Source organism: Solanum lycopersicum, chromosome 4 (genome assembly GCF_036512215.1).
Source record: "Solanum lycopersicum chromosome 4, SLM_r2.1".
NCBI classification, from domain to species: domain Eukaryota; kingdom Viridiplantae; phylum Streptophyta; class Magnoliopsida; order Solanales; family Solanaceae; genus Solanum; species Solanum lycopersicum.
This window is the reverse complement of record NC_090803.1, coordinates 23,341,887-23,354,378: the sequence shown is the minus strand read 5'-3', so window position 1 is coordinate 23,354,378 and position 12,492 is coordinate 23,341,887. Positions and strand designations below refer to the sequence as shown.

The 12,492-nt window shown below is 38.6% G+C and overlaps 1 long non-coding RNA gene across 1 annotated transcript; it reads right to left on the bottom strand.

The window, feature by feature from the left end:
• Nucleotides 1-6,055: 6,055 nt before the first annotated feature.
• Nucleotides 6,056-12,012, bottom strand: LOC104646826 (uncharacterized). The gene is made up of 2 exons (XR_002027593.3): nt 11,295-12,012; nt 6,056-6,821 (listed from the first exon to the last, which is right to left on the bottom strand). It is a non-coding gene; the product is annotated as an uncharacterized lncRNA (long non-coding RNA).
• Between the last annotated feature and the right edge of the window lie 480 nt (nt 12,013-12,492).

Below are 12,492 nucleotides of genomic sequence, written 5' to 3'. Positions count from 1 at the left end.
AGTATATTATTGACCAGATTCTAAAACTAGGACCGCTTTGATGCCTTTCCATTGATGATTTGCCTCTCCATCGAGGAATAGTCACTAACTTGGATATGCTTCAGAAATATCTTAACCCACAAATGACATTTCTTCATCGTGAAAATAAGTCTTGAGTGGTTCATACGTCCATCAATAGGATTTTCTGCAAGATGATCATCCAAGGCTTGTGCTTTTATCGCCTTTTGAGTCACATACACAATATCAAACTCACTCAAAAAAAAATTCCACTTAGCTAACTTTCTGATCGGCATCGCTTTTTGGAACTATACTCAATGGATCTATTCTGGAAATGAGATATGTAGTGTAGGAAGACAAGTAATGCCTTAACTTCTGAGAAATCCAAGTCAGAACACAACATGTTCTCTCCAATAGAGTGTAACGAGACTCGTATGGAGTAAATTTCTTGCTAATGTAATAGACAGGTCTTTCCTTCTTTCCTGTCTCGTTGTGTTGATCGAGTACGCATCCGAATGCGCTATCAGAGACGGACAAATACAACAACAAAGGACTCCCTTCTTGTGGAGGAACCAATACTGGTGGATTTGAAAAATAGTTCTTGATAGCGTCGAAAGCAATCTGACACTCTTCAGTCCACTTTTTGGGAGCGTCTTTCTTCAACAGCTTGAAGATAGGCTCACACACTACGGTTTATTGAGCGATGAATCGACTGATGTAGCTCAACCTCCCTAAGAAACTTATCGCCGCTTTTCTCATCATTGGCAGAAGTTACTCTTGAATTGCTTTAATCTTAGAAGGATTGAGCTTAATACCCCTTCTGCTGACTATAAATCCCAACAACATTCTGGAACTCCAAAAGCGCATTTGGCTAGATTTAACCTCAAGTTGTAACGACGCAAATGGTCAAAGAATTTCCTTAGATGTGTCAAGTGGTCCAAACTTTTGCAGAACATGATTATGACGTTAACTACGTACACTTCGATATCTCTATGAATCATATCATGAAATATAATCGTCGTAGCCCTCATCTAAGTCGCACCAGCATTCTTGAGGCCAAATGGCATCACCTTGTAGTGATATATACTTCAAGGTGTAACGAAAGCTGTCTTTTATATATGATAACCTGCGTAACAGTCCACAAATGATTTCATTTCATGCTAAACACAGTTATCAATCAAAATATGAATATTTGGCAATGGAAAACTATCCTTCGGGCTACCTTTGTTGAGATATATATAGTCGACACAAATCCTGATTGTCTCGTCTTTCTTGGCAACTAGAACAATATTGGCTAACCAAGTCGGGTATTGTGTAACTTCCACCAATTGAGACTCGATCTGCTGGTGATCTCTTCTTTGATCATTATACTCAATTCAGGCTTGAACTTTTGAGCCTTTTACTTCACTGGATTGAACCCCAAATTAATCGGCAGTTTATGAGATACAACATCGGTACTCAGCCCTTGCATGTCACGGACTATCAAGACGAACACATCAACATATCCAGCAATCAAATGAATTAGGTCTTTTCTTTGAGCTTCATTTAAGTGAATGCTGATTTTAATCTCTTTAACGCACTCTGGGTCTCCCAGATTTACAATTTTTGTCTCCTCTAGATTATTGCTTATGCTAGTTTTCAAACTGCCAAAATTCCTTGGCAACACACTCTGGTTCCTCACCTTCTTCTTCGTAATCATCAATGTCGTCATCACCTACCTCAATTTGCTTATTTAGCTCGTGACATGACATGACATTGGCAGGTTTAAAACTTATATTACTGAAGCCATAAACAAACAAAGTTAGAAAATCAAAGTATAACTAATGAGTAAATAAATAAATTTTAACAATAAAAGAGGCTTTCATTCAAATTGGAAAACAATGAAAACTTTGGACATGGCATAGGGCCATGTTTCCTTCTTTGAACATCATGATGGAAATTCAAAATTCAAACAGCGAAGAAAAATGCAAAATGGTGGGTATCGGGCCTCTTTCTGACTATCACCGATTTAAATATGCATAAAATGATTCCCTTCTACCAAGGAGTTCAGGAGATCAGGATGGGCGTGGAGGTCCAGTTCTGCTGCATCTCTCATGTCTTAGCATTAGGGAATCCTGTCAGCTCGACCTCTTCTTCAATGATAGCATCAATCTCTTCAAGAAGTCCACAGATTCCTTCTCCAAGGTCCTCCTACTCGGAATATTCACGGACTGGTATAGATGAGGGATTGGCTTGGTCAATGCTTGATCTTTCTTTTTCATTGTCTTCTCTTCCTCATCTGTGGGGATGTACCCCAAGCCATACCTTTCTCCTTTGATGGGAACTTAAATGGGCTCAACAATTTGTAGGGAATTCCTTCCGTATCCGAAACCTGCTTCAAATCCACTTTGCAACATAACAGTAGCAATCATCTTATACACAGAAGTCATGAGAGGCTGTGGGGACAAGTATTCACCGGTGGCATTTACCAGCTCCACCGTGTAGAAATCAGTACCTCAAGACACTTCATCCATAATCGGCGACTATCTGCCAAAATGATTACCTTTGCCATGAATTACTAGCTCTTCATACTTCCAAACGAGTTTCATCATCAGATACAGTGTAGAAGGCACAACTCTAGCCATGTAAATAAAAGGCCTTCCTAGAAGAAGGTTATAGCTGGTATCGATGTCCGAGACTTAAAGTTGTGTACTGAATTCTATCAGACCCATTTGGATGATCAGATACATCGCTCCCAATGTATCTCTCTAAACCCCATCAAAGGCTCTTACATTGACTTGGTTTTGTTCCAGTTTCCCAAGGTCAAACCTTAAGTTCCTAAGTGTCGACAATGGGCAAATATTTAGACCAGATCCATCATCCACTAAAACGCAATTTACCACTTTCTCACGGCATACGACAGTAATGTGCAACTCCATCTTGTGTGACCTCCCTTCAAAAGGGAACTCATCGTCGCAGAAACTAATATGATGCCCTTGGATAACATGGTTAATCATAGCGGTCACATTATCACTACTTATGGTGACGGGAACATATGTATCATCAAGAGCCTTCATCAAAGCATGCCTATGCAATTTGAGAACTCATCAGTAGGACCCACACAGAAATCTGAGTTGCAGTCTTCTCCAAATGCTTGACAATAGAATAATCTTTTGGCTGCATTCTTTTAAAGAGTTCCTCTGCCTCACCCTTGCTTATTGTCCTTTTAGCTTGATCCTTCTTTTAACCTCCGAGATCCAGCTCTTCAAAAGTATAACACCTTCCAGATCGGGTCATACCCTGTGCAGAAGCAGTCTTAATCACAAATATTGGCTTCATAAGAGTTCTTAATGGCACCAAGGCAACAACCTTTGCGGGTGTCAAGATAACAAACTCTTTTTTCCCTTTGATGCTCAAGGAAGCTACAGCCTTTTCCAACTCGTCATGAACGATTGGGGTTATCACTTTCCTCTCATACCAATCATCGACTGTTTCTATCATACTGACGTTTCCGCCTCCATGATTCAGCAAAGGATTGGTATTGACATTAGGTGCAGCTGGTTGGAGAGAAATCACCTCTTGGTCAATTAAATACTTAACATTATGCTTGAGGTTGATACAGTCCTCAGTATCATGCCCAACACTATTAGAATGATAGGAACATCTCTGATCTGGCCTATAGAACATCGAATTGATATCCACGGGTTTGGGCCCCACAAGGTGGATATATACGGTCGTGTCCAGTCACTCGTAATGCTTTTTTGGCTTTCTACGAGCGTGGTAAAATTCCTCGAAGGTTTCTTCTCGAACCAGGGTCAAGGGGGATCATAACTTCCTTGTGGGGAGGCATCTGTTGATAACCTTGATTGTTCAGAACAGGGAGCTTGATTTCTAGGATATGAGTTTGTCTGGTAGTTTGGCATTGGATCTTGGTAGTTCGGATGGGGATTTTTATATGGTGGAGCTTGGATTTGATAAGATCGAGGGGGTGCTCAATAGCTCGACTGCACGTTAGCATAGTTTGGAGCAACACCCTGGTAGGGAGATGGAATTTGGTAGGGTGGAGGATGATTTGGGTAAATGGGATATAGATTTTGGTAATTGGGGGGTGAACTTTGGTATAGTGGAGCTTGGATGTTTGGATAAGTGGAGGTAGCATTCTGATAAACTTGAGGATTATTGGGATGACTAGCTTGCCTGTAGCAAGCTTAGTAGGAACTTTGAGAAGGTCGAGAATGACCTTAGGATTATGATGAGATTCTGGGAGTTTTCCTTCTCCCATATGAACCAACATTGATTTCTTCTCTTTTCTTCTTCAACGTTCCTGATAATACGAGCGATGCAGCAGCACGGGCTATCTTCCCCATTTTAAACCCGTCTTTGATAGTCTCACAAACTTTGACTATCTCGGTAAATTTTGCTCCTGCGAGCAACAAGATTAAATCATAATAGTCGAGCTCTTACACCCACAGAAACACTTCACAATTTCGTTTTCATACATAGGTGGTCTCACCCTCGCCTCTTCTTTTCTCCACCTATAGGCAAACTCCCTATAGCTCTCGGATGATTTTGTTTTGTCTTTTCCAAAGAGTATCGATCTGGAACAATTTCTACGTTGTAAATGAATTGATCGATAAAATCTTTGGCCAATGCAATCCAGCTGATCCATTGCCTGGTTTCATGCGAGGTGAAACATTCAAGAGCTTCTCCACACAAGCGTCAGCTAAAGAGCCACATCCATAAGCTTCATCCCTACCAACTCCAACAAGCTGGTCGCAGTAGGCTCTCAAATGAGCCATAGGGTTCCCCACTCCTCTGAAAGTATCAAATTTAGGGATTTTGAAAGCTTTTGGGAGGTCAAAATTTGGATAAATACAGAAGTCTTCATAACTAAGCCCGGCGATATTAGGTATGCATTGGAGCTCCTTCATAGCCTTTTTGTTCTCTTATTTTATGTCAACTTTTGTCTCTTCCTTTGCCCTCCACTCCCTTTCCTATTCCTCATAATGGTCCATCTCAGAACCGTGCACATCGTGCTTGGCAGGGACGGGAATTTGGAAAGTGGTTCTTTTGAGTAAAGGAGGAGCTACAGAGGGACTCTGAGTATTTTGAGCAGTTTGATAATTTTGTTGGTAATTTTGTGGATTGGTATTCTAATTTAAGTGGTGGTGGGGTATTTGTGGATTGAAAGTATTTTGGTTTTGATTTTGTGGTGGTGGAGCGGTTAGATGGTGGGAATTGAGAATGGGGTGGCATTTGGGGGTGGTTGTTTTGAGAAAGAGGTGGGGTTTGGTAGGATGTGAAAGCATATAGGGATTTTGGGTAGTCAGATCTATAACTGATAGATTCTGAGAAGGTGTACATGGTTGGTTCTGAGCTGGATCCATATTTGATGAAGGGAAGTAGATTGGAGGTCTCCCATCAGCAGCGTTAGCAGCAAACCCTAGCGTAGGCAGATCCTGTCTCCTTTGCATCTCTACCCTCATCTCTACAATTTATTGCATCAGCTGCAGAATCAACTCATTCTTGTCCTCTATGGTGGGTTGAGCCACCAAAACATCAGTAGGACTTACTTCTTCGTTATTATCCCCCAGAACAGTCTTTTCATTGTCTGAGCTTTTTCTAGGGAAAGAATCTGCGGGACCTTTTGATATGGTGAAATAGTGATGATCTGCCAGGTTTTGATCAATACAAATCAGTTTCAAAGTACTTGAGAAGGAAAACAACTCAAAGGTAGATTTGTCAGTGCAAATTAAGAATAAAAAAATGCATAATATCCCATGGAGAGCAGATAAACACACAAGTTGCTTTGTTTGAGAATATCTTCAACTCACGAGTAAGGATGGAAACGCATTTTTCTAACAAGCAGGAGTTTGCTTGTTTTAGTTTTGACACTGTCTCCGAAAGGCTAAATCGCGTTGAGCTAAGGTCTTCTTGCAGCTACTCTTTGACATCCGTTGACTTGGCCTTCGTATCTTCTCGTAACATAAAGGGGGAGAATTAAAAAAATTTAAAGATAGGGGCCGGTCCTTGAGAGGCTGCCTACGTATCTCGCAAGGAGAATTCAGACCCAACGTTGTTTGAGTACAAGATAAAAATTTTCATTCATTCATTCATTACTATTACAAGGAAATTGAAAGGCAACAATAGAGCTTTTAAAATATAAATACGTTAGTCATTTCCCTTCTGTTGCAGCGTTAGTCTCCTCTTTTTAGACGGCCTAGGAATGGAGGTTTGTACATGATTTCCTTGTCATCGTCTTCCCCAATCGCTTTAGGGTGAGCGTTATCGGCAACATTATTAGCTCTTTGCTCGTAGACGGGATATTTTTTACGCATTTTTTCTGAAGTTTATCAATCATACTGTTATAGAAGGATTTGTTCTTCTTCCTCAGTGCGTCCAACCTTTCTTTCATAAAGGTGAATTCTTCCATTTACATTGTCAGTTCTTCATCAAGTGACATTCTTTTAGCTAACAGAGCGGTAGTCTCCGATTCTATCCTCGCTTCTCTTTGATGACATGCTTTTAGCTAACAGAGCGGCAATCTCCGATTCTATCCTCGCTTCTCTTTCTTGCACTTTCAACCAAAGCATGTCTAACTTCTCTCGCAAGTCCTCTGTATCCATCTCAAAATCTATATTTCTCTTCATCTGTGATGCTAGATCCTCATCCAGCGTCAGGGTTGCAGCTTGTTAGATTGCGGTGGCCATGTCAACTCTGAGCCCTTCCTGTTTGGCTTCTTGAATTTCCCGAGTGATCTGTTCGATATTTATTTGTAGTTCTTCTCCAGTGAGTTCCATTTGGATGTTCTTACCCTTGTCCATAGAAGTGATTTTTTGCCTTTCCTGAGACGGTAGAATAGTTTTTTAGGATTTGTGGTATAGGAAGAGGTCTTTTGAGCGAGAAACATAAGACTTAGAAATTTTTGTCGGACATTTGGTGATAGTGACTTCTGTAGATTATTTTGGAAATTTCTGGATAGGAGTGGGTTTATGATATCCTAATTCATACCAGCATAACACATAAGCAGTTAAACACACATACATCGCGTCCTAACACATACAGAGGGACCTCTTTTGTGTCAAGGGTAGGCCTAACGCATTTAAATGATGTACGCATGAATTTGAACTAAATAAACAATTCCCCCCAAAATGAATTTCACAAGTGAATAATAATGTTCACAAAGGGGAGAATAAAGGATAAACATCAAAACAAACCCAAGCAGGGTCCATTTGAAAGTGCAATAAACGAAAGCCCACGCAGGGCTAAAAACAACGTAAATACATATAAAAACTCACGTAGGAGCGAAGTAGTGCTATGCTGCTCCAAATGGACCTGCTCCATCGTTGTTCTCCTAAGTATTATATTATTGAAACATATATCTTAGCATCAGCAAGAATCCTTCACTCAGGCATTCTTTGTCTTCTAAGCTTTCGTATCGCATCCTCACAATATTATCCTTGACCCGGGTATCGAAATCATCATAACCACGCCTTAGTCTTTTCATCTCTTTGGTTGCCTTCTCAAGAGTATCTTAGTTCTCAAAAACTTAGCGTACACTACGTGGGCCTCTTTCTTTACCTCTTGTATCTCGGCCAATATTTGGCTTCTCTGTTCGTTACACCGCGAAAGCTGCGCGGGGCTTGGGAGGAGACGCTTTGTATGTCCTTCTTCAACTATTCTTGTAGCCCTTGTCATATCCAGTATCAAATTGGTCAAGGGTGATGGTGTCTTTATCCATACGCTTGGCACTTTTCCATTCTCTGAATATTTTAGACGTGTCGGGTACTCTATCATCTCCAATATCGTATACATAAGCGCCATAGTACGCCTCTTTGGGTACAGTTTGTCTCCTCACAAACTATCACAAAACTCAAAAAGGTGCATAAGGGCGAATTCACGAATACCTAGTAGAGGAAGCACAATCTGTCTGCGACTCTCCACGAAGACTTCTTTGGAGATGAAACAGTCAAGCATCTATTGGAGATATTCTTCTTTTAGTTCAGAGAGAATCTGAGCCCATCTCCCCCTTGTTCTCCGATTGTCCATATTCACCCAGTACAACAAGTCATTCAAATCTTTAAGGGTTTTCTTGTTGTCAAGAGTATGTAGCTCTCGAGTCCCAACACTCTTCACTAAATGGCTAAGGATCTATCACTAAAGGAGCAAGGTTCATCCTTGGAAGTACCGATGCCCCTCTTTGCATTTTCCCAGGGCTCGATACATATCAGACATGATAACCGGAGCTATAGAATAGTACTTTGTTGTCCCTTGGTTCTGATACCCTTTGAACAAGGTATGCGCGAGTATTATAACTCGATTATTGATACTCAGACTTGGACCATGTGGAATTATCATTGTTCCCAACAACACTGCAACAAATGCTAGAGGACGGATTTCATTCCAGTCTCTATTAGGAGATCTTAAATTCTCGGTTGTAAGTGGTGTAGAAGATCCCATGTCCAAATAGGATATAAAGATCTCTTAACGCTACATAGGATTCATGGCACCAGTAGGCAAAGTCTTTCTCCAACCCAAACCAGTCAGCAATATTTTCTACAAAAGGTTTATTAGGGATAAAGATGTCTTCTTATTTTCTTTCTTTCCTTTGTATCCTAGTGCCTACCATGTCTATGCCGTCTCGGATTTCCTCCGAAGTCGGGGTGATTTCAGCGGTTCCAAATTGGAACACCAATCATTGGCTATCCCAATAGCCTCTATGGACCTCAACCGATTCCGGCCAACCGTTCATGTTGATCAATTCTGTAAGAGCATCTACATTTTTAGGGTTCTTCTATGATCCCCGTCGAGATTGTCATGCCACATTTTGAGTTAAGGTGGCGCAACTATGACCATATCAATATTTGGGAAACGATCCATATCTACAAAACAGAAGCTAGTTAGTTTTACCCACCCCAAATTGGTTTTCACACGTACATCATTCAAATGTCACATAAAATGATGTCTCGTGAGGTCAAAGACCTTAGATACAGTTTTGGTGGTATTCTACTAAATGGACTTAATACATCTTGGGTATTAAGTCGTCTTAGGCTAATGCTTAATTTTTGGTTTTGGGTCCAAATCCGGGTTCTGTTCACCTTGATTGTTTTTTGGATCCACCTGTTTTGGGTTTTTTGACCCATTTTGACTTTTTGGATTTTTGACCCATTTTGTTTCTTTCGTACCTGTCCTAGACTAAGCAAATAATTAATACAAAATAAATTTAAAAAAAATGACAAGGGCTTAGGCCTAGAATAATTACAATACTTAACAAAAATAATAAGAAAAGATCTTCTAATCCCGCTTCTTTGACTTCCTTCAACTCTTTAAACTTCGGGACCAATCCGTCGATTATATTTTGACTCGAACGAGAGGATTTGAGTATTTATAGCTCTCTTAGAATGCAAGGAAAGAACGAGTTCTTAGCGAAATCAGGTAGATTTAATATGCATATAAATGGAAAAAAAGAGTTAATGTATGGTACAACTAATATAAACACCAGGCAGTACGTCACTCTAGTACAGCATCAAAGTAAGTTTTGATTCAAGAAAAATGCAAATTGACTTAAGAGTCCTATTTTAGGGAGTCAAAACATGCACGTTCACCCAAATTCGAAACTATCCGATGAATTATAATACCCCATCATAGAATTGCATATTAGAAAAAGGTGTTGAATAGAGAGATTATAAGCATTAAATAATAAGGACAAGTCACTTGACAAATTTGATTTTTTTAAAAAAAAAGCAAATAAACACCAACTTGACACAATGACTAATAGAGATAGATTAACATACATGTTTTATATATTATTGTTATGTTTTGGCAATGATTCCGAACAAAAATAGAATGATACACAGAATAATATCATACCAGGGGTATTACGGTAGGCATATCAGAGAATAATTACCAGGGCGAACATGCATTAATTTAAAGAAAAGAAACCTTGTGGTTAATGTCTCAAAACCGCACATTTCATATAATCAAACAAGGGATCGACACCATGGAATAATTTTCATATTCAAACATATTAGATTTAAATAAATAATGTCCGCTAAAGTTTGATAAACAGAGAGATACACTCTGAGAAGAGAAAATAATATAAAATCAAATGAGTCGTTGGAAACCAAATTGCGAGCACAAAAACATGGAGAAAAAGTAAATCCGTCACCTCAACATATGCCACAACAACACATATCACATAACATGAACAAAGATAGGAATTAAGGATACTAGAATAAGACACCATTTTAACTTTTATTTTTTTTAATAAAACCCACGGGACCTAACAGAAAGATGTTAATATGCTAGTCACAAAATTAATCAAATGCACCAAATAAGGTGCAGATTCTGCCACTAGATAGTTAAGATATGTAAGCCAAAATGACTACTAAGACAATTCCATAATTTTGGAAAGCAAAAGGCCAACTAGATAACTCAATAGCATTATATAGTCTTATCTGATTATAAACATGGAAACCCTTTTCTAAATAAATTGAAGGAAAGGAAACGAAGCTTATAGATTAAATTACGCATTCATCCTTGAGAAAATATCAGCTCGAAGTAATTCGAATATGAACTCCGAATGACCCATTCACTAAATTGTGTTTGACATGGCGCACATTATAGATCGATACTTGACAATAAGTCTAAACAGTGCTTATAATAGGCATGAAGCAAGCATTTGATCATAAAACTAACAGGGAATTAAGACTAGATAAACCGATATTTTATCCGACTAGATAAATCATGACTACGACATATTTGGCAATAAACAAACCATTAAAATGGACAGATTACAACTTCTAACCTTAAAATAAGCTAGGATAAGCTAATACCAATGGTTCGAAACCAAACAAATATGCATCTTAAGCCATGAGGGTCGGGAGGTAGGAGGTAATCGATATTCAAATTAAAAAATCAAACTCGACATGAGCCAAAATAAAAAAAACATTGACACTAAATACAATCTAAGAAAATTAAATGAACTTAAATTGCACTCATGGTCAGAACTGGACTCGATTAGAATAAAATCAAAAGAGCATGTCTGCAAGATTGGTGTTTTTATTCGAAATAAGACATAACCAAAACAAGCAAGCTTGAATATAGAAACGAACAAACAATAAACTCTGCATGATAATTGTTTGGTAACGGTGTTGAAACTAGATTGATATATCCATTAAGAGTATATTAATAACAAATGAAGTCATCAAAATTCAATCCCTAACAACATCATCCAAACCAAAACAGAGATTTCATAGTTTTCCAAACATCCATTCAAAATCGATGAAATGAAGAAGTTATTAAGGTGGAAAGATTACCTTTTCCGGACAACGACCTGACACGAGGCGAGCGAGAGAAACTTCACCACCACCGAATATGATTCTAAGACCTTGAACGACTTAAGGCAAATCAAAGAGGAGCTAGGAATGAACGACAACGATTCAAGAACTTCCTGTTGGAGAGTGTGTGTGTATATATATATATATATGAATGTTCACTAATTCTCAGTAATCTTTCTGAAGTAAACCGAAAGAAAAAATCCCCCCCCCCCTCTATAGAAAAAAACCATACATTATATAAGCACAACTAGGGTTCTCCACTGAGGAAAAGATAGATCGAGTTCGGATTTATACCCAGGGCCAATTTCAATTTCAAAAAAAAATCTTATCCCCGAAAGCCAAATATCTTTTGATTTGGAGTGATTTTTGAACAGATAGCATACGATGTGGAGGGTTGAGATCGCTTCCTCGTACTAGGCAGGCGATGTATAGTCATCTTAACTTGTCAAGTACGAAACGCGTCTGGCATGGATGTTGTACGGGTAAAGCTGGAGAGAGTAGAAAAGGGATGGAGACGTTGGGACGTGTTGTATAGCCCACGCACGGAGGGTATCGTTGGATTGGCTGTAGACACACTGATGTTGCTGTTGTATACTTTGCTTTTTTAAATTGTACTCGCCTCTAATTCGATGGAGGAGATGAAGAATGAGGCCAGGTCGGATCGAGCGGTGGGTTGCTGTTGATTGGAATTGGACCTGAGTTAAATGGAAATTGGAGTGGGGCTGCATTTTTATGAAAATGGCTGGGAATTGGGACTTGCTGAAAATTGTTAAGGAGAGGAATAGGGTCTGGGGTTAGTGAAAATCTGAAGAAAGGCCCCAATCTTGGTCTTTTAGTTAAGAATATTACAAATTTAGCCAAATTAAATTGTAATTGGCCAATTTGATTAAATTTTAAAATAAGACGAATTAATATACCTAATTAACAAGCTTCTTAAGTTTAACAAAATAAATAATTAATTTAACTATAAATGATTAACAAAAAAATATAAGTAATTATTTAAACCACACTAGTTATCGAAATATTCTATTAAAACTAGGATCTAATCATAAAATATACTAATTATATACAAAATTATGTAAATAAAAATTATAAGAAATGGCAAAACTATTCAAAATAATGCAAACTTTATATTTTCTTAAATTTATAAAACTAATTATTTTAAAATGCTGGAAAA